This window comes from Aythya ferina (genome assembly GCF_964211825.1).
Source record: "Aythya ferina genome assembly, chromosome: 1".
NCBI lineage: Eukaryota > Metazoa > Chordata > Aves > Anseriformes > Anatidae > Aythya > Aythya ferina.
The window spans coordinates 145,838,113-145,865,113 of record NC_140296.1 but is presented as its reverse complement, the minus strand read 5'-3'; the positions used below and the strand labels follow the sequence as shown (position 1 = coordinate 145,865,113).

At 39.4% G+C, this 27,001-nt stretch overlaps 1 protein-coding gene across 3 annotated transcripts in view; it reads left to right on the top strand.

The window, feature by feature from the left end:
- The window catches only part of PTN (pleiotrophin), a 70,556-nt gene that overhangs the window by 8,406 nt on the left and 35,149 nt on the right, over positions 1-27,001 (top strand). Inside the window, exon 2 of one of the 3 annotated variants that reach the window (XM_084533143.1) lies at positions 2,096-2,142. The exons of 1 other annotated variant lie outside the window; for it this stretch is intronic. The gene's annotated coding sequence lies outside the window, so the exon portion shown is untranslated. Of the gene's footprint in view, positions 1-2,095; positions 2,143-22,234; positions 22,363-27,001 lie in introns of all 3 variants that reach the window. One more of the 3 variants, XM_084533142.1, reaches the window with a different exon arrangement.

The following is a 27,001-nucleotide window of genomic DNA, read 5'->3' as shown; positions in this document are numbered from 1 at the left end:
CATCTCTTGTGATAAGTTTCAGAGCAATGTGTTTACTGTGGTGTCTTTGGTATCCTCTCTTTAACTGTGAGCTCCTCAAGTATTTTATATTGAAAGTCAAACTATTGGAGAGCTGATGTGAACTTCTGTCCATCAATATTAATAACTGTACTTTTCCAAGGCTTTCTGATGTAAGCTTCTGTCCATCAACATGAATAACTGTATTTTTTGAAGGCACAGTGTCTGCCAGGCATAACCCATTGCCCAAACCTTTTATCTTACAACCTTCTAGCACTGAAAAGTTTGGACATCATCCTGAGGGCAGGTGGATGCTTCTGTCTGTCCACTAAGAGCAGCCTCTGTTTTCACCTGTGAAAGGAGAAAACTTTTGGACATAACATTTGAGATGGCTTTGTAAAGCTGTCAGAAATCAGTAATGTGGCAAAGTGGGGACCATTTTTCTACCTGTCCCCAGCAATCTGCAGAATTGGTAATGTTTTTGTGATGAAAGAATCCCAACTTTAAAAAGGATAGGAATGAGAGCAAGGAGTTTCACCTTCTTTTCCTCCTACTCATGAGTCTGACCTAGGAAATTATTTTCAGGCTACTTTCAAAAATGGATCCTTATAATCTTCTGCAACTGAGATAATATTTACAAACACATCTGTTTGTGTAGTAGCATAACATGAAAAGTGGTCCTGGCTTTCCTTTGGTTGCTTCTCTGAGCCCAAATGCAGGAAATCTGTGCTGGCTTTCACAAAGGGTGTGTGCTCTTGTGAATGGCTGGAATTTGAATACAGCTATACGAGGAAAAGACTGAAAACCAAGTGTACCATATTACAGCAAGCACTTAGTTCATTTAATTGCTATGTACTATAGTTTGAATTATTTATGACTATACCTACAAGGAAGTATATAACTGAGAACCTCTTTCTTGTGCTAATCACAGCAGTAGGTTGAGTGGATATGTAGACTGAACACTTTTATACAAGAAAAAAATAATTAGATGTGTAGATGCTTTGCCCCACATCAGAAGTGCCTCTCTGTTTGGAGAAACTTTCCAAACTGTAGGGATGCATCTTTAAAATGTGTTATTTAACTTAAGACTTTCCAATTGCACAATACATACTATAAATGACAAGTTCACTTGTTTCGGTATTGACACTTTCAGCATGTGCAATAAGGCTCTACTTCAAGATAGGACTTTGCCAACTGAGATTTCTCAAGTAGGTGGGAATTTCTCATCTTATTTAAATAGGGAATTCTGAAACAAACAAACAAAAAAAAAAAAAACCAGAGCAGGAGAAGTTTGTGAAGTGTAAATTACATGTCTAAGTCAAGAAAAGTTGAAGCTTAAATATTTCACATCAGGACTATCAAAATAGGAATTCTTGATTACTGAATTCAGTAACTGTTCCAAGTCAGTGAAAATATAGTTCATATATGAACATTTGCAGTATTTAATGGGTATCGAGGGAATGAAAACCAGAAATCAAAGCATATATGGGACAGATATGCTATCTACAGCAAGCTTTTCATGATGCCCCATGATGTGCAGCTGATGCTGTTCATTTTGGCATTTTCATGATCACGATTTTTAACAAAAAGAATAGTATAATGTACATCGATAGGCAATGAACTAAAAGCTGAGCATTTTCTGAAACTTATCCTTTCCTAATCAGCTTAAATTTCTTTCAAAGTAGATATTTTAAAATTAGAATATAACTTACATGTAAATTTTAATAGTTTGTAATTATGATTTATAGTTATTTTCATTATAATTACACAATTTAATACAAATGAAATTTTGATTCACTTTTTCCCCAAAGACTTGCACATTTTCTTTTTCAATTGCTCCACAGGACAAAGTGTTTGGGATTTCTTTGTGTGTTTTTTTTTTTTTTTTTTTTTTTTTTTTTCTTCCCATACGATCATAGTTTCTTTTGCAAAATGCATTTTAGCTTTGGTTCAATGTTAGGTTGAGACCCTTAGTGTAGAATATGTATAGTTTTCACTTCCTGATGGTTGTGTGTGATTTTTCTGAAATGAAGGATACTTGTGCTTTTCCTCTTTTGTTTGTTTTCCTTTAAATCTAATTTATATGTCTTCTACTCAGATCTTCTTGCAGTAGCAGAAGTTCCAAGCTGCAGCAGCTGATCCCAGGTAAGCTGCCTGCATTGCAGGGCCCCATCTACTTCTCTAGTTTCCATACTCTGGTTCCCATCCAATCCCAGTTTGCTGTTTTCTTTCTGTTGCAGCAATAAAAACTGTGGAATAGATCTGGATTTTTTTCCTAAGGCATGGGTTATGTCCTGTGAGGAGTAGTAGGCCAATTGCACAAGATATGAAAATGGATGTAAGAGTGTGGGTCACATTGTAGAAAGGGCTTATGTGGACTGTTTAAAACTATTTGCAAGTAGTTTTCATCTTCCATAACTTTAAATGAGCATAGACTTGAAATCTTTCCCCCTAACATAAACCATCCCCATGGACAAAAAACAACTGTTTTTGTTTTGAAGATGTATTTCCATAACTCTCAGTAGCTAAGGTTTTCTTAATCTTAATTACGATTTCCTGTGTATCTGATATCCTTACTTCCATAACACCATCTACGATTTGCTTTAACCTCTCTTCTACTTGAACTGTCTAGTAGGTCATTTTTCATAAATGTTACACATTCTCCTATGTTTCTCATTTTCAGTGGCCTTTTGTGGCCCCGTGTTAAGTTATAAATCAGTAGACTACTTGATTGTTTATTTCTAAGAGTGCTTATAATTCATATCCTTATCTAGTGGGCACATGTATCTGAAATGTATCCTGACATTCCAGAACTGCATTATAATTGCTGTAGTCAAACTCTTTTCCATATTACAGCTTAAAAATTTAAAAGCTCTTATAAATATTTGTCTACTCTGAAATAATTCTTGAGCTAAGCACAGGGGTATGTCATCTTTTGTCTCAGGGACTTTTTTGATGTTTATAATGTAAGTTAATTCAGCAATCATTGGTATATAGTGGCATGTAAATGTGTATTATATATATATATATATTTTTTTTTTCTTTTCTTTCCACTTAGTTTTGATGCCCATGGTGATTTTTTTTTTATTTTATTTTTCTGGTATTTGTTCAGTTGCCTGGGTTGTTGAGAGGACAAAGGCTTCCATACTATAGACTAATCATTGTTTTCTATGAGTAGTGCAACTTGTTACCTTGGTTTGCATTCCTTCTATCAGATGCTTCAGAAATGCACTTAACAACACTGATTCTAGGCTGATCTTTTGGTCATTACCAGCCAGCCCCCTTCTGTATGAAGAAGTTATTGTTCTTAATATGGGATTCTCAGTTGCTTGACTAATATTTTAAGAGTAACAGGACCTTATCTCTTATCCCATGATTACAAAGGTATCGTAATAGTTTTTTCTTGAAAATCCAAACAATTTATATCTAATAAAGAATCCTCTAAGAATCCTGACTATTCTTCCAGATTAGAGAGGGATGATTTATCCTTGTGAAAAATAGTTTGTAGGGTTTTTATTTCAGGCTAGCAGGTGTACATCTGCCTTTAACGGATTTTTCACAGCTCTAGCTCCTAGTGCTGGAATGCAGTTTAGCACAAGCAAATTTCTCTAGGAGTTTGTTTTATTTTATTTCCCCTAACTCTGTCTGGCAAGTTCTTTGCTTGTATAACCTTAGGTCTTGCATCTCTCTTCCCTGCTTTCAATTGAAATTTGAAGCAGAGGAACCATTTAAATTCTCTGCAATCTCATTTTCTGCCCCCATTGACTTTTTTGCATCTCAGCAGTCTGCAGGACCCACCAGCTCTTCCAGAGTTCTGCTTTCCCATGTGCTTAAAGAATGCCTTATTACTTGTCACTATGTATTTGCTTCCTTGTTCCTCAACCTTGCTCTTGGACCTCTTACTCTCCATTTTACATCTCACCTGTCAAAGTTGTTCTATTAGTTTCCCTTGTGTTGGATTTCCATTTTCTTTCTCTTAAGGATATTTGAGTGAATAAATTCATTCAAAAATTGCTCCCCTCCTCCCTCTGAGTGACCAGGAGTATCATCAGTGACTGCACTTTGGCATCTTTTCAGAATATCTGTGCTCAGTCCTTGCATACTTTATTAGAGGAAGGCTTGCAGGGAACAGAAGGAAGTGACTCTCAAATGCTGTGCTTGAAGTCTGGTTCTTTTAGGACTGGCAACAACCTCCCAAGCATAATATCCACCATAATAATGTGCTAAGTTAAGATTTCAAAGAATTGTGAGAGGATCCTATATTTGCATACCATGGAAATGTATCGTAACTGTGGCTATTCTCTCTTCCTTTGGAAATCAGTGTGAAAATGTAGCCCAGTTCCTGAGTCAATTATTTTCCATTTTTTGTGACTAACTTTTCTTCTGTAAGCTTCAAGTGAGCTGCCACCATAAGAATTGGTTATACTGACAAGAAATCATTTATTGAAATCATCTTGTTTTCACATTCCCATAAAATGATAATGTCATCGTCATTAGATCACTGTGTATTTTACATCGATTATCTCTGGTCTGAGTTGGAGGCTTGTATTCTACCATGGTAGATCAGAACATGGTAGTTGGAAACACTCTCCTAATGTACCTCCCAGCAACAAAATGCTCATTGTAGAGAGCGTGAGAAGGTAGGTTTATACTTCTGACTCAGACAGTCTTTTTGTTATGTGCTGGGGAGGTGTGTAGAGTGTATAGCTCAAGACTGCACATTTTTTTTTTTTTTTTTTTTTTACTTTTAGAATGACCCTCCCTTAAGCATTTCAGCTAAAGGCTTGATCTAAAGTCTATCAAAGTAACTGTATTAAATATATAGTTACTATATGCATATTTATTTATTTGTAATGTTATATATCAAATAGGCTTATTGTGATTTGGATTGGCTGTATAGCTTGTCATTAATACTTTTTGTTACTGCCTTTTTTTGATTAACACTAAAGCAAACTGTGCTCCAGGAAGCTGTGATACCAGAAATGCAAGCTGATTGTGCTCATGTATATCTAATTTTATGCCCTGATGCTTTCCAGCTGTGGTAAATGGACAACTATTTGAAAACAAGTATGTTGTCAGAGGGGGAATATCCTGTGAAAACCACCCATTTTCCCTGAAGTCTGGCTGTGTTCAATTAATCTGATGCTGACTTAGTCTCCCTGCATCTCCTGGAGAATGCTTTAAATTAAATTCTGTTAGTAACACTCATACTTCTTAAATGTCTTTCATTTAATTCCTAGAATTATCCATATTCTGGGAAAAATTGATGTATCCACCCTCCTAACCCCTTATTTCTATTATGAAAAAATTGAGGTTTTAAGGTTACAGGTACTTTAAGTATATTACCCTTTCAATAATGAATCCCAAAGCAAATCTTTGGCTTTCAAAATGGCAGGCATCTTTAGTTGTATCCTTCATATTGGAGCTACCCCATATGTTCTGTGGTTGTGGTGGTGGGGGCAGAGTTTAGGCACCTCCTGAAGTGCCTTAGAAGACTGTCAGGACAAGCCTCTTCCCCAGCTTGCATCTCTGTCCACAGATGGATTCAGCAATAGTATGTTATCACCAACTAATGTCACAACAAGCAATCTCAGAGCCTCAGTGCATCTTCTTTCTAATTTGGTGCACGCTGGCATCTCTAGCAGAAGTCAATCAACTTACACAAGTACATGCCAAGAGCAGGAAGGGAAGGCTAACTGATTAGGATGGCAGAAATGTGCTGCTGTATTTATCAGGAGTTTTTGGTTTTGCTGCTACTGGAAGAAGACTTAAAGCAATGATTGTTAATCTCAAAGGTCATTTGGGCTTTTTCTTAAATTTGTGTCTTTAGAGAAAAGGATCTCAGAAGGAGATATATAGAGAGAAAAGGGTTATGAACTGGAATGTATGCTGGATGGTGCATACTTACTGTCTTTCTTAATTTTCAGTAAAGCAGTGTGTGCAAGTTAGGTGCATTGCCACTTGTAAGCCCTGTCTCTCAGCATTTCCATATAAGCCTGTTAACTGGATTGGGCTGGGCTTAAGAAAGAGCTCGTTCTTATTCTTGATGAGCTCAAGTGGCTTTTATGCAGGATGCTATGAACGGACACAAGGGCTTAGTGCTGCTTGTCACCATGTGACTCTAAATGCATTACCGCTTTTGCTGGGGCGCACAAAGTATCAGCAGGAGCAGAAGCTAAGTGAGGTTAGAGTTAACCTGCTGCTTCTCCTGATGATGCTTTTAAATCATTTGCCTGTGCTGCTGCTGAACATGGCAAATGAAAAAGCCCACAAGGTGACGACAAGTAGCTTCTGTTTTAAAGTAAATTGTTGTTTAGGTTGAATGTGGAGGAAAACGAGTCTACATTTAATGGTACTCCACTGTGCATAGGCTTTGGGAGTTAAATAACTTGACCTTTCTTAATAGCACACCTGTGTTTGACATTCTGCTGCTGTTGCTGCTGGACCAGGCTGCACAATTAGGGGATTTAGTGGGGGAGGGAAGAGAATAATTTAGTGTCCTGGCCAGAGCTGGGTGGAAACACTTTTGACAGAAAAAACAAAAGACTGCTGGCCTGGTGCAGGAGTGAGCCTTAAGCTTTGTACAGTGTGTCCATGGGACCTGACGACTCTGTTAGCATGGCGGTGTCATATCAGCACACTGGTAATGCTCGTGTACCCTGCTGGCCCAGCGCTACCCCTGGCTCAAGGAGAATTCATTACTCTGTCTTAAGGGCTGCTTTTCAATACGTGTGTTTTACAGGCAGTGTGCAGCTCCGTGAGGTCCCAGAATAGTGGCCATTGATCTAATTCTCCTTTTTCCCTGTTTGCCTGAGGGAACAGAAGGTACACTTGTAGAACTTGCAAATCACAGCAACAGAGGTCACAAGCGCAGTAAAAGTCAAAATGATCTTGACAAATTGGACAGATCCACTGAAATTGAAAGAGTTCTTCTCAGAGAAATGAAACATGCCATCCTTTGGGGTAAATAAAATGCACTCGTATAAAATTTGGAAACAAAGTTGTTGCATAGCAGGAGAAGGTCTGACAGCAGTTACTGCAGGCTGTAGAGGATGCTGAGCATTCACCACTAACCCATTTATCCCTGGAAAGCTGAGCTCTGGTACTGGTTTTTATTGGTCCCTGATAACTTTGTTGCACATGGACTAACTTAGCAACTGGGTGCTTTCAGACATGACAAGTTTTGGCCTGAAAACTTGCATCTTCAAGTGAGAATTAAGTCTGTAGTGGCTGGAATGTGTGTGACGTTTGGTACTACATCAGCATCTGTCCCTTTTGAAGTTTTTTTTTTTTTTTTTTTTTTTTTTTTTTTTTTTTTTTTTAAGCAGAGATATCTCCTAGTATTTGGGTTTGGCATTTGTGATTCCTGTGACATCTACCCTAACTATCACAACAGATGGTACCAAAGAAAGGACTGTGCAAGCAGAGAGATAAAAGGCACTCTAAGCTTGAGGACAGAAAACTTCCACGATGTGCCCTGACAAAACCAAGGCAGGACATCCTGAGGAGCTCCCCAGCCTAATGTTCATTGTAAAACCACTGGACAACTGTGCTTGGGCTGGGATGGAGGGCTCTTGCACTGCAGGGGCAGAGGATGCTGCAGGAAGCCATTAAGAAATCTTGGTCATGCATTGGTAGGGAGTACAGCTGTGACATAGATAACTGGGGTGGCAATGCATCGTTTCTTCTCTTCCTTTTTTTCCTCCATGCAGCTAGGACAGGACTGTGAATGCAGAGGTGCTGTGGGGTAAGACACACAGTTTTGTGGAAGTCCAGAGCAAGACAAGTGAAATGGTGCAGATATAATGTGATATGAGTTTATGGGGTTGTGTGTGGGAAGGCTACATTTCACTTATCTGCATGCATCTTGATGTAACTAATAGCATTTAATACTTTTTTGTTTGTTTCATTTTTCTTCTTTTATATACGTGTATATTTTATATACATATACATTTCTTCTTTCCCATTTTTAAGGGAAAAGAAATCATACTCATATGTGAAGAGTCTTACTGGGAACCAGGAATAGCACAGGGCAGTTTGCATTGTCATAAACAGTTTATTTCTGACTGAATAATCTGTTGCTGAGATAGAGTGGGCCTGTTTGTAAGCAGGTGTGTGTGATCAGGGTTCCATGGAAATCTATCTTTGTGTCATACTATCCATTTCAGAGATTTCAGGAGCTTTTTAAAAGCTTCATGTGATCTGGGCTGATAACAAATAGGGCTAAAAAGGCAAGAAGTGGAAATATATCTTATGCTCCCTGGGATGTAAGGACAAGTGGGTGCTGGAGTATCAGACAGCAAGGGAAATCAGAAGCAGAGCTCCTTCAGTAATTATGCTCCAGAAAGATGAGGAGCTGGCAGGTCTGATGGCAGATGGTTTGCAGACTATTTGAGAAGGCTGATATTATGGTGCTCCTCAGAAGTCTGGGTGTTAAATAGCATCTCTTTCCAATTTTCCCAGTCACACAACTACATAAGATAAAAGCTTCATCGAGCTGCTAGGCCTTGGACTGTTTTTGCAGGATCCAGCCAAGCCGTTGTGAGAGGGGTTAATTCACACCATCAGCGCAGAAGACAAAATGGATCTTTGAAACAAATGTGTTGGGGGGGTGGTGGGGGTAAACCCATCAGTCATGTGAATACTGCTTTACAGTAATTCACAACTGCAGCTTTTTTTTCTTAAGCAAAGGGCTGGCCGAGTCTGATCAATCCCCTGGCTCTCAAATGGTTCTCAGCAGGCAGTAGCTCACTCCTTGTGGGTTTGTATGTACATGAAAGCCCACTTTATATTAACTCTGTGGAATAGTATTTTTTTTTCTTCTCTAAACCCCTTAGCGCTAATTCAGAGTAATTATACTCATTGAATACAGTACTGACAGCCCCACTCCTCCCCCTTTCCTGTCAGGATATTGGCCTAAAAATCACTAGATGAAGAAAATCCAAAACAATGATGGGATCCTTTGTTCTGGTCTTCTACATAGGTTTTTATTATTTAAATGCAACCCGTTGGTCACACTTCCAAGTATTTTTCTTTAAAAATGAAGACTGAAATAAAAATATTATTTTATTCTTTTAAACATTAATGAAGAATTAGACTTTATGCTGTAAGGAAAATGCTAAATGTTGCAAAACTCATTACTAACTGAGCACTGGCATTGTTATTAACAGCCTGAGGCTGCTGAAGTCCTCAATCTACCTTTTTGGAAATGGGGAGAGTTGCCAGGGAAGGGCAGGGAGCCTTTTTCCACCTGTTCCTTCCCATGCCTATGTCTGTGTCTCAGGGATAGGTGACATTTTCCCTGTTGTGTTTTCAGGGCTGAAAATAAAGATGCAGGTGTCCTAGCCCTGTGTGATCTGGTCCTTTCTAGGTCTGAATGAATGAATGAAAGTCACATAGTGGAAAATGTCTGGAAAGCAGTGACTAAAAATGATTTCTAGGGGTCATAGGAGGTAGGCATGGCCATGTGAGTTCTGAATGTAGTGCTCTGGAGAAATGTCTAAAAATGATTCTTAGGCATATACATGAGATGGCCAGAGTAAGGAGACATTGCTGTTGAAAGACACCAGAATAATGCATTTTGAATCAGTGTCAACATTTTCAAAAGGTGCAAAAGGAAAAGAAATGAAAAGGGAGGGGGGGGAGGGGAAGCTCTACAACAACCTAATAGCTGGAATAAGTTTGCTTGGTGGCTTAAAGAGCTTAATCCATCTGACGGACTCGAGAAGGACAGATAACCACATTATAAATATGTTTCAAGGAAGAAAAATAACAAGTTAGAAGGCCTCTAACTTACAGGAGAAAGCCATGATAGGAAAAATTAAATTAAAAACTAATTTTCAGTTTTACAGGGTAGATGATGGGGATGCAGGATGATAATTTCATGAAAGCTTTCATGGAAGGCGGTGGATCCCTCATTTTATGAAAAGTAGGCAGCAAATGCGGGTTATGGATTCCAGAAGATTGGCATAAGGAACTAATTTGGGGCTTTTGCCCAAGAATACCTATTTTGACTTGACAGGAGAGTTTTTCTGCATGTGCTCAGAGATGAGATGTGGGCAGGTCAACAGAACAGAAGTCTGTTTTAAAAGATGGCAAATGTGACATGCTTCATCAAATAATGGAGTTTTAATTTTAACTGTAATACATGAATATTGCAATTTAGGTGCCAATTTACTTCATATACAGGCTGCAACATGTTTTAAGTAACAACTAATGTGTTGCCTTTTATCATATCAAATTGTAACTCAATTGCTGTAGATGTAGAATACAGTCAAACATAATGTCAAAACCAAAGCGAATGGGGAAACGTACATTTTAAAACCAGAAGGGCCATGATTAGAGGGCATTTACCATCAAAAGATGGAGTTGTGTTCTCCTTTTATTTTTATTATTATTTCTTTTTACCCCCTTTCTTACCCTGCCTTATTTATAGCCCTTATTTCTGAAGGTTTGGTCCTTCAGCACAAATGTTTTTTATCCAAGCATTGTCTTGCTATTCTTTGGACTTTCTGTAAATTAAGCCTGTTCTGTAAATAAAGCAATGAAGGCATGCATCTAAGGTGAAATAGATCTGTCTACATAAAGGTCTACCTCTTTAGAATGAAACAAACAAAATCAAATGAATTCAGAGAAGAGTATCTTTGCCAGTGGCTGTGCTATTAGTTACCTACTCTTTACTTGGGGAATGAGCAAGGTGTGCAGGGGTAAATAGATCCTCTGGGCTTTGCAAGACTCAGGAAAGCGAGAAGGAAGGTTTCAGCTTTATTGGCTTCCTTTGCTGATGGGAGTGTGGAACTTTTATTTATATAATTGTACTCATGTGGATAAGCAAGTTTTGTTTCCAGAGTTGGAAGAAATGGTGGCTTTCCTCTCACTGAGAAGAATAAAAGAGTTTAGTAGCTTTGAAGTCTAGTTCAATTCAAAAACCAACGATAGTTATAATAAATTGTTGGCTTTATTTAGGAAGCTTTTGAAAGATCAAATCCCAAAAAAGGTTTTCCCAAATGGGGAAAAACCTGCTCATTTCTTTCCCATAGAATACTGCATTGTTGTACAAAGTACACTTCTTTGAATTGGATTTTCATGTGTAATACAACTTGGGTGGGGAGGACACATGGCAAAAAGCAGGTAAACCTGTGATGTGGAGAGCGGTTATAGCTTGCATCAGTTCCCCAATCTCTGAGCAGCCTCTGTTCTCATTTCTTCTACTTTGCTTTGTGTACAGGTCATGCTTCCCCAGTAACCACTAGGACCCCATTACCTTTTCTTTTTTTTCTATGTGATTAACATTTCCTAATTTAACAATGGTATCTATGTGGTGTAACCATCTGGAGATACTCAATCTGAAAAGGGCTGAAACTCAAGGCTGAAAACTTCGGCAAAGTGCAGGCACATCTATCCCATGTTGCTCCTGTGGAGCAGAGGGAGAATCATTCTGGATTTCCATTGCAGTTTAGATATTTCTTCTCTGGCTTTGTGCAGGTAGCTCTCTGCTACAGTCTTTTCAACAACTTCCATAGGTTAGGCAAGAACGTTGATTTTGAACTTTCTTTTGTATATAGTTGCCTTGATAGCAAACCTCCAAGCACAAGCGAGAACTTTGATTAAATGACACAGATGATAAGTATTACCAGAGCCAGATAATTTCAGGTAGGCAGACATCTTGATGAGATTAGAAGGGCAGCAGTAGATACAACAAACAGAGGCATATACCTTATGAGCTATCCTGATTAGCTCCTAATCCTTAAACAGACTTGATTGAACTCTGGCTGGCTGAATTGTTCTCTCTTGGGACACTGTTTCTGAATTTGTATAGCTGACACAGAAGATTCATCCGTACTACCTTTTGGGTAATTGTAAGCTGCCAAGGCTGACAGTTCAAACCCTAGAGCAGGCAAAACTGGGAACAGCAGCCAGAGCCGGTGCTCCCACGGAACAGATGGTGACCCAGAAAGCTGTATGCTCAGCATTAAGTACTTAATGACATGCAGGTGTCCTTCATGGTTTGGAGCACTGAAGTTTTTAAATTTACTGTAGGAAGTTGGTTACTTTGAAGACCAAATGAGGCTTCCCACCTCTGTGGAGCCATTTGTGGTGCAATTTACTGCTGCCAAAATCTGTCTGCTTAACAAACAGATGTGCGGCACAGAACTGACCTGAACTTCCCTACAGTGGGATTTAAGGATGGATCAGAGATATCTTCACTGAAGACAATTCAAAGCCTTAGCCTGAGGCCACCAGAATGAAGAATCATTTAGGCAGTAATTTAACACTAAGATGTTACTGTTATCTGTTCTTATGCTAAAACACGTTATTTTAGACCAGAACCTAGTGGTTGCTCTGCATTCATGAAATGGCATTATCCTACTAACTTTTGCTATGCCTTGAATGAGTAGTAATTTAGGAAGACTAGAAACACCTTTGCATAGAGACCTTTCTTGCTGCTTGTCTCTTCAGAAAATTGGTTTTCAAAGAGACAGGTCCATGGCATTGGGGAGAGAAGAATAGGTGATGCTTCAGGCCAGAGGAGTGGGGAGAAGAGGCAAAAAAGTCAGGACATCTATATATTTCCTTATTTCTAAAGAGACTAGGAGTATACTGAGTTGTTGTTTCTATTTCTTTAGTAGTGGTGATTTTTACATTGAGCCAAGTGGCTCCAGCAGATTTTGTCTGTGCTGTCAGTGGAGGCACAAATAAAGTGAGCTTTTCTCCTTATGTGCTTGAACTACCTTGCCTGGTGGCTCTAGCTACAGCTAGGGTATGAGCCACCATAGAGAGTAATACTGATTATCAAGAAGCTGAAGCTTAAATATTAACTCTATGTCTGAGCTCACTGGTCAGTAAAGGTGCTAATGCCACTTCAAGGAAGCTTGGAATCTTGTTCACTGGATTAACAGTGAATAAAGTTTAGTGATCCCCATCTCTTGGGAGATACCTTTTTATTTTAATAGTGTCTTTTTTTTTTTTTTTTCTCTTTAAAGGAGTTGAGGGAATGAAAGGAATCATGCCCGACTAGCTTTAGGAAGGAGGAAAAAGATCTCATGGTTCAGAATGGTAATCGCTCTGCAAGGGGCAACTATTTCCAGGAGTTATTTCTTAATCTCCAGGTAGACTCTCTTCTGAGTAGGACTTAACTGGTTAACTGGTGATCTTTGGGCTGGCAGAACTACACTATCATTTCTCTATCAGGAAGACATTCTTAGGTAATAATTTGCATCTTACTGAGGGCTGCCTGTTATAGCTTTTCTTCCCATAAGCATCCTGAATTGTCCTGTTGGCTTCTACACAATTTTTGGTATGCTTGAGATGAATTTTGACAGGTTATTCTGGGAAGTCATTAATGGTATGAATATCCCAGTATAATCTAGGATTCTCTTATCTAATACCTCTTGTAAAAGATTCTAGTTTTAGAGAATTGTTTGCTGCTGCTTCTTGCCTTTCTTCTGTTATGCTTCTCCCCCACCTGCCAGGATGGTGCAGATAAATAGGCTTTTTGGAGCTGTTACATCTCAGGCTTTCCTTTCTCTCCCTTTTCCTTTCTTTCTGTTGCTGGCATCAACAAGCTTCCTCCTTGACCTCTGTAGGCCAGCATTCAGTAGGACATCTTTCCTTTGTCTGATGTTGGGATACATGGTGTTATTAAACTTTTTTTTTTAATATGCATCTGTTCAAGACCCCTGAAAGAAGGAGCTATTCGCCAATGTCGTTGTAGTGAGGATGTGAAAAATGTAGAAGCTAGAGGAATATGCCAGAAAATCTCTGCTATATCTAAGTGAATAAGCTATTGCATCTTATGTACATCTGATCTCTAGTGCTAAAAATTGCCTTGATATTTGCATAGGGGGTAAAGTACATACAACATAGGAGATGTGATTAAGGAAACTTCAACACTACAAACACAGCTTTGTAATTTCATTTTTATTTTTTCCTTTAAATGAGCTACCTATCCAACAGGCATCCACTGAAATTTCTTTTCAGGCACTTCTCTCTTCTCCCTTTGAAATTCCATCCTTTCCTGGTAAACTGTTGAGAAATTCTTTTTGGGAAGAGGCTGAGGAAATAAACCCCCATCCCCAAATAACAACATCTTTCTTTGTGGAATCTGCAGTTTTTGAAAATGGACTATGTTCCCTCACACCTCCTGTGCTTTTCTTTTTCAAATCACATAACTTCCTGCATGAGGTAACCTTTTCTATCTCTGTCCGCCTCTCTCTCTTGCCTGCTCTCCCTCTGGCTCGCTTTTCAGCCAGCGTTGCTCTCTGGGTCTCTTGCTCGCTGATGAATGAGTTTCATTCATCTTTCTTTTGGGGGCTCTGTGAAAAGCTTTAGACTTTGCCTGCTCCCATTTTTTCGCTCCACTATTCATTTCCATGGCGATGGAGAAAGAAGGGGGGTGGCAGAGTGGGTGGTAGTGGGGCCAGAGGTCAAGAGTGGCCACTTTCTGAATTAAAGCTTTGAATCCCATTAAAAGTGACACGTAACCTGGAGTAACTCTCCAAGAACTTGGCTGTCAAAGTCATCAAAGCAAAGGGAGGGGGAGGCAGGAGAAAGAGAGAGAGAGAGATCAGAGGAGGAAGGACCCAAGAGCTTGGAGTTTCTGTCAGGATTACATCTGGTGACTTAATATAGGGGTAGTTCATTTGTGTTACCATACACTGCTGCTTCAGTGAGGCTGGGCTCTGAAATCTGCATGCTGATGGGGTGCGTGAGGTAGAGAGGATTCCCCTCTGCCTTTGATCAACAAATGTAATCTTCTGGTTAAGTAAACAGCCCTTCCCCTCCAAGAAATGGGAGGAGGGAATTGAATATAGATAAATGTCCTGGGCACTTTAGATTTCATTAGGATACTTGCTTTCATTTCTTTCACAGAGGTGCCAGGAGGACTCAACCAACCAAGATGAGGGACGTTTTCTTGGCATTGTACAAATAGTCACTGAGAGAAAGTCTGTCCCAGAAGACAGTATGTAAAGTAGAGGAAAGTGTATCAAGCTGTTTCCAAACATTCAAAATTTAGGTCTTTTTAAACCATTACATTTTGAAACTTGCCAATACCTATACTTAAAAAACAAAACCAACCACATACACAGGCACAAAACAAAACAAAAACACAAAACTTGCTGGATTTTCTTTTTCACCGAATGTTGATAACAGAGAGGAGGAAATTAAAGCAAGTAACAGGACCTCCTTCCCTGGGTGCATGATGTATTCTGAATTTCCATCCACTCTTTGAATGGTGTCCTCATGGTTGTAATCAGGATCCTGTATGAAAATTCCCCTTTCTCACTAGTAATGCCTGATGAGCCAGCAGTTCAAAGTGGAATTTGCTGTTAGCTCCTGAGTGCAGGATATTGCTCTTGGAACTGCTGAGATTCAGATTTTTTTTTTTACTCCTCCACCCTCAAGATTATCTAGTTCTACTTTTATGAAGGTCTAATCTTAATATGCACTATCAGAAAAGTCTACTAATTTTCTACTATATAAAGCTTTTATCCTTGCTCTCCTGTGTTTTCTGTATTAAATGAAAATGTGAAAAATTGGGTGCTACACTCCTGATTTCTTTCAAACATCCCTCACTATATTTCTCAGCTTGTGAAAAATCTGTCTAGATCCCAAACTGGGCAATACTGTCCCTGCCAGTCCTGAGTATGCTTTCAGCAACTGAGACTTGTTAAAATCTGTTTGTATTCTGAATTGTATTTGATGTGAAGCCTTCAGCATCCAGGTCAAGTTGGGATGTTTGGAAAGACTTGGTTGCCCCTCTCTCAGGATACAGTAGCTAGGTCTGTAGCATCATAATGGTTCTTCTGCATATCCTATTGTTCACTAGCATCCCTGAGCTTCCTTCTGGCACTGTAAGAAATGGCTCAACGCATTTGAGGATCCTGTGTTTTCTGTGTTTGTTGTTTATTATTATTATTATTTTGTTATATTTTATTATTATTTTATTTTATTTTTTAGAAAATTGCTGTTCTTGCTGCCTTAGGCTAGTAGAGTTCTTTGTCTACAGTGCTTTTTTTTTTTTAAAAAAAAAAAAAAAGAAAAACAAACTTATAATTTATTCCTTTGTATCACAAATAATTTGCAGTATCTTTTAAAATAAATGGTTCTCTCTTTTTTTTTTTCTTTTTAAATTTCAAGTCCATATTTTTACATCCTTTTCCCCCTGCCAAAGGACTTCTTCTTCTTCTTCTTCTTCTTCTTCTTCTTCTTCTTCTTCTTCTTCTTCTTCTTCTTCTTATTTTCTCTTTGGCATTTCTTCACTTTTTTTTTAACTAGCATAAAGTGAAAAGAAATACTGGACTTTCAGATGAAATTGCAGAACTCTTACATCTTTGTGATGCAGTAAAAATAAGAACCAAAACTCTATATAGTTACCACAGGAGATAGAAATGGGGAATTAGGAAGGTTATTACAGAAGTTTGATATTCATGTGTGGCTTTTATTTATTTATTTTTGTTAGAGATAGTGAAGGCATAACTTGAGATGCCAGAAATATCCTAAACTGAGAAGCAAAGGAGGAATAAATGCTTATGCTACTAAATGAGATGAGAACTCTGTCAGTCATATGTAACTCTACTCTAGAGATGTTAAAAGTCCCCTAATTAGGGAGACAATCAATTGTAATATGTACTTCATGCAAAATGAGACTGCTGAGAGAAACAGATCTAACTTTGGAGACATGCTGCTGCTAATAAAGGAACTAAACCAGCCAGGGAAAGGATCAAAACAACAGCAGCAGCCACTGGTTCAGAGGTATGCAAACTTGGGCCAAGGGGGCCTCAGAAATAGGGCAGAGATGAAGTGAGTGGAGAATAAAAGCATTGTAGCTCTCTTTACATGAGAGGTAGAATGAAGCAGTGCAGGGACTGAGGGGGGAGAGTTTTTGTTAATAAGGAAGATATTGGCCTACTTTGGTAGATTTGCACCCAGTCTACAGGCACCAGAGCAGGAAGGCTGTCCTTTCAGCCATCAGATTTGTAACTATGGCATTTGATCAGTGATATCTGTGCTGGATAGTATTGCTCAATTGCTTAATGCAAAAGAGCTAAAAATCTGCCCCAATAGCAGCTTGTGTAACAAGCACACTGACAGGTGAGGCCCATTCTCCCCCAACCACCCTGTAAGACTTTTTTTTTTTCTTCCTTTGTTCTTGCTGGTGAGATGTTTGTTTGATATAGACCTGCTCCAGCAGGACTTTCAGGTCTGTTAGTCTTTCCTCTATTCCTTTCACTTAAAACAGAATGCACACGAAATGCAGACAATGGAGAGGAAACAGATTTAAGGTGGAGATTTGATTTACCTGCTCTGCTGTGCTTGATATAACTTCTCCACAGAGCGTCTTGTACTTTCACCCTCAGAGGTGTTTTCTTCCTCATTCCTCTCCATTTCTTTCTATTTTCAGACCCGCTTGTAATATATTCTTACCCTCTCTGTAGCAAACCCACCTGTTAATGTTGATTCTCCTGTACCAACAGCAATCACAGAGCTAACCTTGTTAATCTGTGTGTTATCTGAGACGTGGGAGTACACTGCCTTGCAGAGGCTGTAATAGGATTGGCTGGGTATAGCACAAGCAGTTTCCCTTCTTCTGTCAAGCCATTTTGCAAGAGTTAAAATGCAGCATACAGAACTGCACAAGCTAGCTATATTTTCCACTTGAACGTGTATCTTGCTGACATGATAAGACCTGGGCTGAAGAAGAATTTAGAAGATCTGGGGAGGGATTTGCTGCCAGTGAATTAGGGGTGAATTGGTTTTATGTCCTATTTAACTTGTACCATGTCTGGTAGGTGATTGTTCAGAATCTATAGCTGTGGCTCTCACTTGGCTCTAGGGTTATGCATGAACCTTAAAGAAAAAAAGTAAAAAAGTTTAACAGTCTGTGAGCTCATCAGGCCTTCCAGAGAGATCGAGTTTGTTTCCTTGAATAGGTAGGGATTTGGGAGAGCTACTTTCTGTATATTAGGTATTAGTATCTCTCTTCCCTCTTTCCCCACACTCACAAGTACTGTTATTTCTGTTTCCAGTTAAGGAGAGCAGATGGTAGCACTTCTGATCTGGCCTGCAATATCATTCTTAGGGCAATGCATGTTTTTTTCCCTTGATACCCATGATTAGGAGCTCTTTAATTCACAAGACTTTTGCTTCTCTGTCTTGGCTGTAAAACTTGCACACATTATTATGGATGCCACATAGGGATTTGGATGCTTCAGGGCTGGGAGATGCAAATCTCCATATAATGCTAAGTGCTTTTGATCAGGGCTTTGCTAGAGTGTCCAGTTTCGTATAAAACCAGGCCTGCTTGTGGAATTGAGTATAAGTGAGACTGTGGGTCTCTTCCTGACTGAGCACTGACAGAGGCTGCCCAGAAAGGTTGTGGAGTCTCCATCCTTGGAGATAATGAAAAACCATCTGGACGTAGTCCTGGGCAACTGGCCCTTGGTGTCCCTGCTTGAGCAGGGGTTGGACCCGGTGACCTCTAGAGGTCCTTTCCAGCCTTAGCAGTGCTGTGATTCCTATATGCGTCAGTTCTGTGACTCAAAAGTGATTGTCTTGTTCAGGCTTTTACCCCATCTCTGCCCTTCAGTTGGTCAATATGTATGCTACAGGTAAGTATACAGATTGGCAGTGTGTGCTAGTAGAGGTGAAGAGAAGGGCATGAACTGTGTTGCATTTAAAGAAGGGGAGAAATGATGCTGAACTGGCTTTTTACTTGAAAAAACTAGTGATAGAAATACTGCCATTTCAACTGCTGTTCCAGAAATGTGCGCCAACTAACATCCTGATGAAGAAATGTGGCTGCAGGGACAATGTTCTTGTTCCTTCATAGAAACCTTATTGTGGTATAAGACATGCTCGAGCTGCAGGAAAATGAGTCCTAGGCATCCTGTCTGGCTCCCTTTGCTGTGGAGGGGGGAAGAAAAAGTTGCCAAGGGTTAGTTTTGGTGGGAAGCTAGCTAAATCAGAAACGTGCTTGATTTGGAGAAAGTGCCAAATCTCCAGTATATGTAGAGGAACAGTTGGATGTTTTGTAAGGTCTGTGTGGTGTCCAGATGACCTGAGTACATGAAGAGTTCAAATATGTCTTTTCTGAAACCCATGAGTATGACTTGCTGCTAGTAAAACTGGTAGGAGTGTTCCAGGAACAAGCTGGTATCATCTTGGTACTGGAATAGCCTGAACTCCTCAGATGCATTCACTTCTTCCTGCCTCCGGTGTCCAGCCTTTGCCACCACGAGGTCTGCTCTTTCTTTCTAAGGTTATTTCTGGGTCAGTAAAGAGGGAGATATAATCCTTGAGCCTTGTGAGGTAGTTAGCTTAATCATCTGAGCTTGTTCTGGCAGAAAGCTGCTTACAGCAAGCCTGTCTTGTGACAGGGAGAGAAAGGGGGCAGAAAATGGGGTAGGAGAGCCTGAATCACAAATCTGGAAATAGGTGCTGGAAATCCCACTCTTCTGACGCAGAACTTCCATTGTTAAATCCCTTAGCAGCCTCTGATTTATGTAAATGTTTATATGAGGTAGACTCACATTACTCTGATCTTCCAGTGGTTTGGAATCTGACATCTACCTGTGACTGTTTTCAATTAAATTCTGTAGGACTTAGTAGTAATATCCATTAAATTCTATGTTTCCATCCTTTGAAATCTCCCAGGCTGCTTTTCTTTAAGGCTTAGCCTTTAATAAGTTCCAGTGTAATTAAGCTACCATCATCTTGGATTGAGAAGAGAATCTTCAGAAGGATTTATTTTTCTCCATTTCCTTAGGCTGAGTTTCTTAAAATGTCAGACCACAGAAAGTAGTTGCCTGCTCTCGGAGTTTTTTGAGCAACTGCCTCAGCCCTCATGGCTTCAGCACAGTTGGCTGGGCTGAACTGAGCTTCATATTGAGATACTTGTGTATCAGCCTTCATCCTGCAGGGACCCTCCTCAGCGCACAGCCTGCTTATTGCTGTCTGGCCTGTTCCATTCCTGATCATCATCATCTTCCAAGTCCTTTCTCATCCCATCTGTTTTAGGCTTCTACCATCTGTGACACAGTCCTAGAGTCTGAAAGGTTTCAGAGTCTGTTTCTTGGGTGACAGAGCTGGGACTGATTCTTTCTCTGTTTAGTGTATCTAACATAAAGACAGCGCTTGTCCCATCCCTGTCAGCTTCTGGAGACTATTTCCCATAACACGTCTGTGTGTATATGCAACACTTGTAAAAGCAAGCCCTTGCCCCTTTGGGAACTTCTTAATTGTAGTAGAGAGCCACGGTTGTGTGTTCTGTGCACAGACTAGGCAAGCTCACTCTTTTGGGGTGGCTGTAGCATAGACCATGGATGTCTCTGAAGCAAGGGCCCTGCTTCTCTTCCTCTGCGGCAGATGTACGCAATAATGCAAATATCAAGCATGGGATGAAGAAAGAGACATGGCACTATGCTGCATATTGGAGCTGAACCCAATGAGAGATGGATTGGTGTGATGCCCAGCTGCAAAGCAGAAGTGAGACATCCCTTTTCTGTGCCCCTTGTCTGTTGGCAAGGCAGCATTCACTGGGAAGAGGGGCCAGGTCTGGGGGCTCGAGACAAAGGAGGAAAGGTGCAAGTGCCACAGCTCACCTGTGTGAGATCTAGCCCTGGTTCCAAGTGGGCTTTTGGAGGGAATCTGCTCTTGAGTCTCATGCTTCAAGTATGACACTTGGCAGAGATCTGTAAAACTGGGTGCTGGGACTGTTTGTGTGCTCACTTCCCTCAGGACCCAGATATGGATGGTGTAGCTGCAAACTGTGCCATGCTTGCTTGTTTCCTATCTATAACTTTTGAATTGAAGTGCCTTTATTGTAGGTGGGTATGTGGGTATGTATGCTGAGGCTTTACCTATTATTTTCAGAAATGAATATCTCAGATGACAGGTTCTGTAGAAGCACCGTGCTATGGTGTTTTTGCCCTCCTTTTCCATCCCTTTTTAATTAAAAACAAACAAACAAACAAACAAAAAAAAAACAGAAAAAAAAAAGAAAAAACGGAAAGAAAAAACAGTCTAAAAGAGTTAGTAGTCAAGGGATACAGACAAATTTGAATGTAAGTCCCTGTCAAACTCTTACTGCATTCACAGTATGAGTGGAATGTCGTTCTTTTTCTGAGAAACTGCAAAACAAGCAAATGTTGACTGAGAAAATCAAGCAAATATTCTGCTCTTTGGTTTGTACTGTAGCAGCGTGAAGGCAAATCTGTGGAATGAATCAAGCTGAGTATCTGCCCTGACCTATAACGAAACATGGTCCTTGGGGTGGAGTGAGAAGCTGATGGATGACACGCTGTCTTTAATTCCATAGGAAGGGTGGGTTGTGAAGGCGAGCCCTGGTCTACTAGTGAGGATGTATTGCTGATTTCTGTGCATCAGAGCATTGTAGTAACCATCAATGCTGCTCTGGGGATCTAGGAAGAGCATCAGACTAACTACTCTACCGAAGCTCTAATTTGCTCATCACTTTTGGCTGATGTGATTAGCAGTCAAGGCTAATTACCTGCAGGAATGCTCCCTCTTGCCTCCCTGAATCTACACATGAGGAAGCTGGTGTTATGATCCTTAGCAATATAAGCTGTTCTTTCTTCCTTCCATCATAGAAGAAGATGTGAGTACTAATGAAATGAAGATAGGGGAACACTTTGGGATCAAGTATCCTCTTTCCTCAACTCTTCTCTGTGTGTACTGCTTTGTGTGGTTTTGTTCCTTCTGTTATAAAGAATGGGAGAATTATCCTGAGAAGCAATCTCATGCACTTACAAACATTGTGCGAACCAGGATAAGTGTGCCCTGTGACAGCACTTTTTTGCTTGCTTCCTCTAACAAAGAGATGAGTGAAAGTAACTGGCAAACAGATATGCAGAAGGTTTATTTCTTTGTAAATGTGATACAGTGACCTAAAGAGGGGGTGGTGAAGAAGGGAGTTAATTGAAATGGTATGGAACTCCATGCAAGTCTGAATTTAATCTTGCCTTCCTGTGTGCATGCCTGCCAGCCATTCTCTATTGAAGAGGGAGGTAATCTTACTCAAAAGCTGAACTGCGCCTTTCTTGGCAAAAAGTAAAAATAGAAAAGAGCCAACAGGTTTCAGTATACCAAACGTATTGCAAACTATCCAGAAGGGAAAAAGCAAAATGCTAGACTGGACTTGGGGTTTGTTCCCTTGTCTCCTGTGCTGGCATACACCATAGAAGGTGAATTCAGCTTTGTTGAGCTAATTCTTTAGGAGCAGAATCAAGAATTAAGGATGATGTACCGGGAAAACTACGAGCACATACCTGAAATCAAGAAAAGCCTGCTGACTGAGTGGTAGCTTGGATGCTGAAGATTGCGTGGCTACAGTAATACAAAAAGGTAATGAGGTAAATTAGCTTATAATGAACCCTATGCCAGTTGATGCCAGCTATTTCCAATATTCTAGCTATCCAGGATAAAGCTGAACTACATTTATATTTAGCTATATTTAAATTGCACTGCAATCTGAGACTTTATGAGCACTAGCTGGGCACTGAGATAAAAAAGATCCACATACTATGAATGTAGGCATCTCATATACCAATAAAGTCTTTAAGTCCATTGGGACTTTGTATCCAAGCAGATACTTGGTTAACACTCTCAGTATGGCAGGTTACCAGAAAAAAATCATGGAGTTTGTGGGATCTCCATTCTCATTCATTAAAGGCAACAAGTTCACTTAATATAGGGTTTATATTAAAGCATGCAACCTTACAGAAATGAACACATACACCTGTACTTGTATATGGGAGAAGAGACCTGAATCCAGATCCATTGAGTGTTTGTTTTACTTTATGACGTGCAGAAGTTGAGGTAGGAAAGATGTGTGTTCATGAAAATGTCCAGTATTTCAGGCTTTGTAAACAAAGCATCTTTCAGCTTGTTTTTAGTGGTTTAAAATGGAGAATAACAAACAGCATCATTTTCATAAAGTTTGAATAACAACAAGTAATTCGTTACGCTTTTATCAGCATTGCCCCACCATTTGCACTGTTTTGCAAATTTTTTTAAGTGTCATAATGCCAAGAGGCCTGAGTGAATACAAATAAGAAAAAAATCTGTTAGAGCTTAGACTGTGCTACTTTGCTCACACTTTATTGCAGTTTAAACTGGAACTCAATCTCCATAGGTATTTTCCCTGATAGGCTTTCTTGAGATTTTTTTCTTAGTCCATACTCCAGACATGTATCCTTTGAAATCCATGTTAGACACTTTCTACCTTCTTATTGGCAGTAATTTCCAAATAATATAATATAACTATAAAGAGAACCCTCCTTCTCTTCCCCTACCCCCCCCCCTTTTCTTTTTCTTTTCCCCCTTCCCTATTGGCAGAATTTAACTTGAAAGGAGGAGGCTGAATATTGCCAGAATCCTCCCACTCCTGTACTGGCCTCCAGGCTCTCATTGCAAACCGCTTTGGAATGTGCCAGGACCTTTGGGACACCCACACCCTGGGAAAGAAAAGAGGAATCATCAGTTCGGTAGCTGTCTTGCATTGGCTTTCTGGCATTGCTATTAAGAATTATCAGGGATATATTGTCACTGTTTTATTTGTGGCCATTTATAGTCTTGCAAAGTCATCTTTCCTTTTTTTTTTTTTTTTTTTTTTTTTCTATTCCAATGTGTATTTTTGCAAGTAGATAGACTTAAGGCAGGACAGTAGTCACAAGGAGATTTTTTACAGTTCAAATTTAATTTTGATACATTGTCATCACAAAGCATTTTCCAGTTTAAAACCAACCAACCAACTAAAAAAAAACAAAAACAAAAAACAACAGCTAATGTTGTAGAAAATGTGCTACTCTATTCATTGTGTACAGTGTCTGATATGCAAAAGTAATAATAAATAAAAATATTTCAAACAGGAATGCATTTTTTCCCCTCATATTTTCCTTTTAATGGTTGGGCTTTAAGACCTAATGCAGGAAATGCACCTGTGTGTTACTTCTGGAGACTTTTACGTATTCCCTGGCAACAGTGACTACTCTGCTGAACTATTTGCATCATGACCTATTCCCTTGGTGGTAAGCTTCAGGGATCATCTGCATCACTGGCCTTAGTGACTCCTAATAACACCAACTATTGATTGTTTTGGAATTATTTTGGAGTTACTGCATGACTAGTTTTCTGCCATGATTATAAGATCCATTTTGTGGCTTTGTGTGTGGTTCAGTCACTTATTTAAGGTAAGTGGAAAATATTAATAGTTCATTTTGCTCTTTTGTTTACACAAATATGCAAATTAAGGCACAAGTGTGAAAAAAATGGAGTGATGGTATAAATTGTTTTCTTTAATGTCTGGTTCACAAAACTTTGGAATTTAGATCTTTATATGTAAGATTTGGCTTCTGGATTATGTGAATGCTTTCACTACTTTTTTTTTTTTTTTTTTTACTAGATATGATTCTTATCTTGTGTCTGTCAGCCTTTTATCTCTACACTATTCTTGACATTTTCGCATCTAAGTGCTTTCATATGTAGTGACACAGACCTTTTATTACACTTCAGTATCCCGATTTCTACAGTTTGCCAGCTAAACTTAGATTATCTAATCTTCTTGACTATTGGTGCTAAGTTCCTCTAAGAGATCAGGCAATGTAGGTGTTTTTTATTATTTTTATTTTTTTCAAGAAAAAGAAGCAAGAAAAGGACCAAGTGTTTTTTGATACTTTGGAAATAAAACATATTGCAATAGTGAAATGTTATGGTGGCAAAATTTAATTAGCTGTAACATGAGAGAAATCAAATCATGACATTTATTTTTAGGAAGATGCCGCCCACAGTGAACTGCAGAGTACCTTGCAGAGAGAGGCGGACAAGAGGCTTTTCAGAGTATAGAGATTCTCATCGAGTGACAAAGCAAGAAAGTATCTCTAAATTTAGTTGTCTGTTATTTTTATTGCTATTGTTATTTATTATTGCTATTTTTGTTGTGTATTATTATCATTAAGAATGCCACTAACAGAGGAGAGTGGGTGCTCCTGCAGCAACAAGTGTGGAAGAGATACAAGATAGATTTGGAATCATAATAAAACTAGGGATATAAGCAGCTGTTTTTGCAGGCTGCTTGTTAAAAAGAGCAAATAAAGCATGCATTTTTGGTGGAAGACTAAAAATGAAAGAACTGTTAAAATGAGACAAAGCAGGGAATGTGGCAGCAGCAACTGAAAGAAAGAATGGTGGGAAAAGCTAAAATGAAAAGAATTCAATAAAGGACCGTCTAAGGAGAGCAGGAGTGTAGAAGTAGTATAAATGGAAAACAGCTTTCTTTTTGCCTTTTTTTTTTTTTTCCTCCCTGAAATAGTATTTTGCTAGCTCTGTTTCCCATATATTAGTCTGAATTAGCAGACGTCCTGATTCTCTGGATGTGGTCCCATTTTGCACAGCATCAAGCTATAGGATGCAAAATGCCCTGCTGTGTCTTTTACATGATCAGCAGGAAGAATAGCTGAAGGAGTACAGAATGGGATTTGTTGTCTTTATCTAGATAGGATGGGTTACAATTAACCCATTGCAGACAGCTGTGTTTAAATGCGTGTACACCTGTAGGTATACCTGTGTATATGTGTGCACTTGAGTAGTTATACCAAATGTCAATAAGCCATGAAGGAGTCGGTACATGATGGACACTGAACAGCAAGAACAGCCAAAAAGCTTTGCCTTACGTTATAGTGCTGTGTCCAGTTTGCCTTTCCTCATTCTTGTCAGACTCCTCATACATCAGTCCACACTGAGGTAGCATCTGTATGAAGAGATTGGAAATAGCACTTGACTTCTCATAAGGAGATATCAAAAATGGAGTTTACTGTCAGTGGCAGCAGACTTTTGTCTAGCAGAAATGCCATGTGGTTGAGAGTGCCCAATTGGATGTGGAAAGAGACAGAATGTGGACCAGTCTTGTAAGTACCAGAATGGTGCCATGGCTTTAGCCAGAGTTCACTTTAGATTTAGCCTCTGCCCATTCAGATGCTGTGGATCTGAATGTCCAAGGCTCCTGATCAGTTTGGTCTCTGAGGAATGCATAATTGTCTGACTGTTGCTGGACCAGGCAAGGACTAAGTGAGTCAACACTACTCCTATCTGAAGACATGCTGAGGAAAGAAAACCTTAGGAATAAGTGTTAATCCACTACTACTCTCCTTGCTCCATGGTGAGGTGTTGCCCCTGTGATGATTACAGTGCTTGTTTAGAAATCATCCTTTAAAGCTCAGCCAGAGGCAACTTTAGCACAAGTAGGCAGCTTAAAATCCAGCAGAGGGCAATGCTGTATTGCACCTATACAGATATTGCAAATGAGTCTACCTCGAGGACCTTTGAATTATCTTCTCTAATGAGAGATCATGCATTTAATTCAAGATAGATTATACTAACCTTGTGGTTGGGGTTTTTTAATAAATTTCTGTAGTATGGCTGGGGAAATCTCTCCCATTGGTTGTTGCCAATACAAGGATGGATAGATTGCATTATATTTCTGAGCTGCAGAGAAATAAAATGATGACTCATCATAGCTCTTGATAACTTTGGTGTAAAGTTAATGTCCTCCACTTTTTTTTTTTTTTTTTAATTAACTCCTGTATGCCTCCTCCCCCACCCCATTCATGCCTATTAACTTCTTTGGCTACTGCAGTTTTATTAGGGCCTTTTTATTTCCCCATCATTATTCTTAGCATATTCACAAAGAAGAGGAGAAATAACATAGCTCAGTAGTTAAGTAGGACCATATTCTTGGGAGAGTCATCGAAACAATTCCCATTTTACTGAAATTGTAAAGGCCATGCATACCACGATACTTTTCTGTCTATTAAACATCAGTGAAGAAATTTGAAACAAAGTGCCAGTGGGAAGGGCCATTTAGAGTTACAGATGTATGCAGCTCTCTACTGCCTCATGAAACACGTCAAACTCAGTAGAGATCTTACAAGGTCTGCTGCTCCAGTTTTAATTTTAGACAGCTGCAATCTCAGAGTTTTGTGTGACT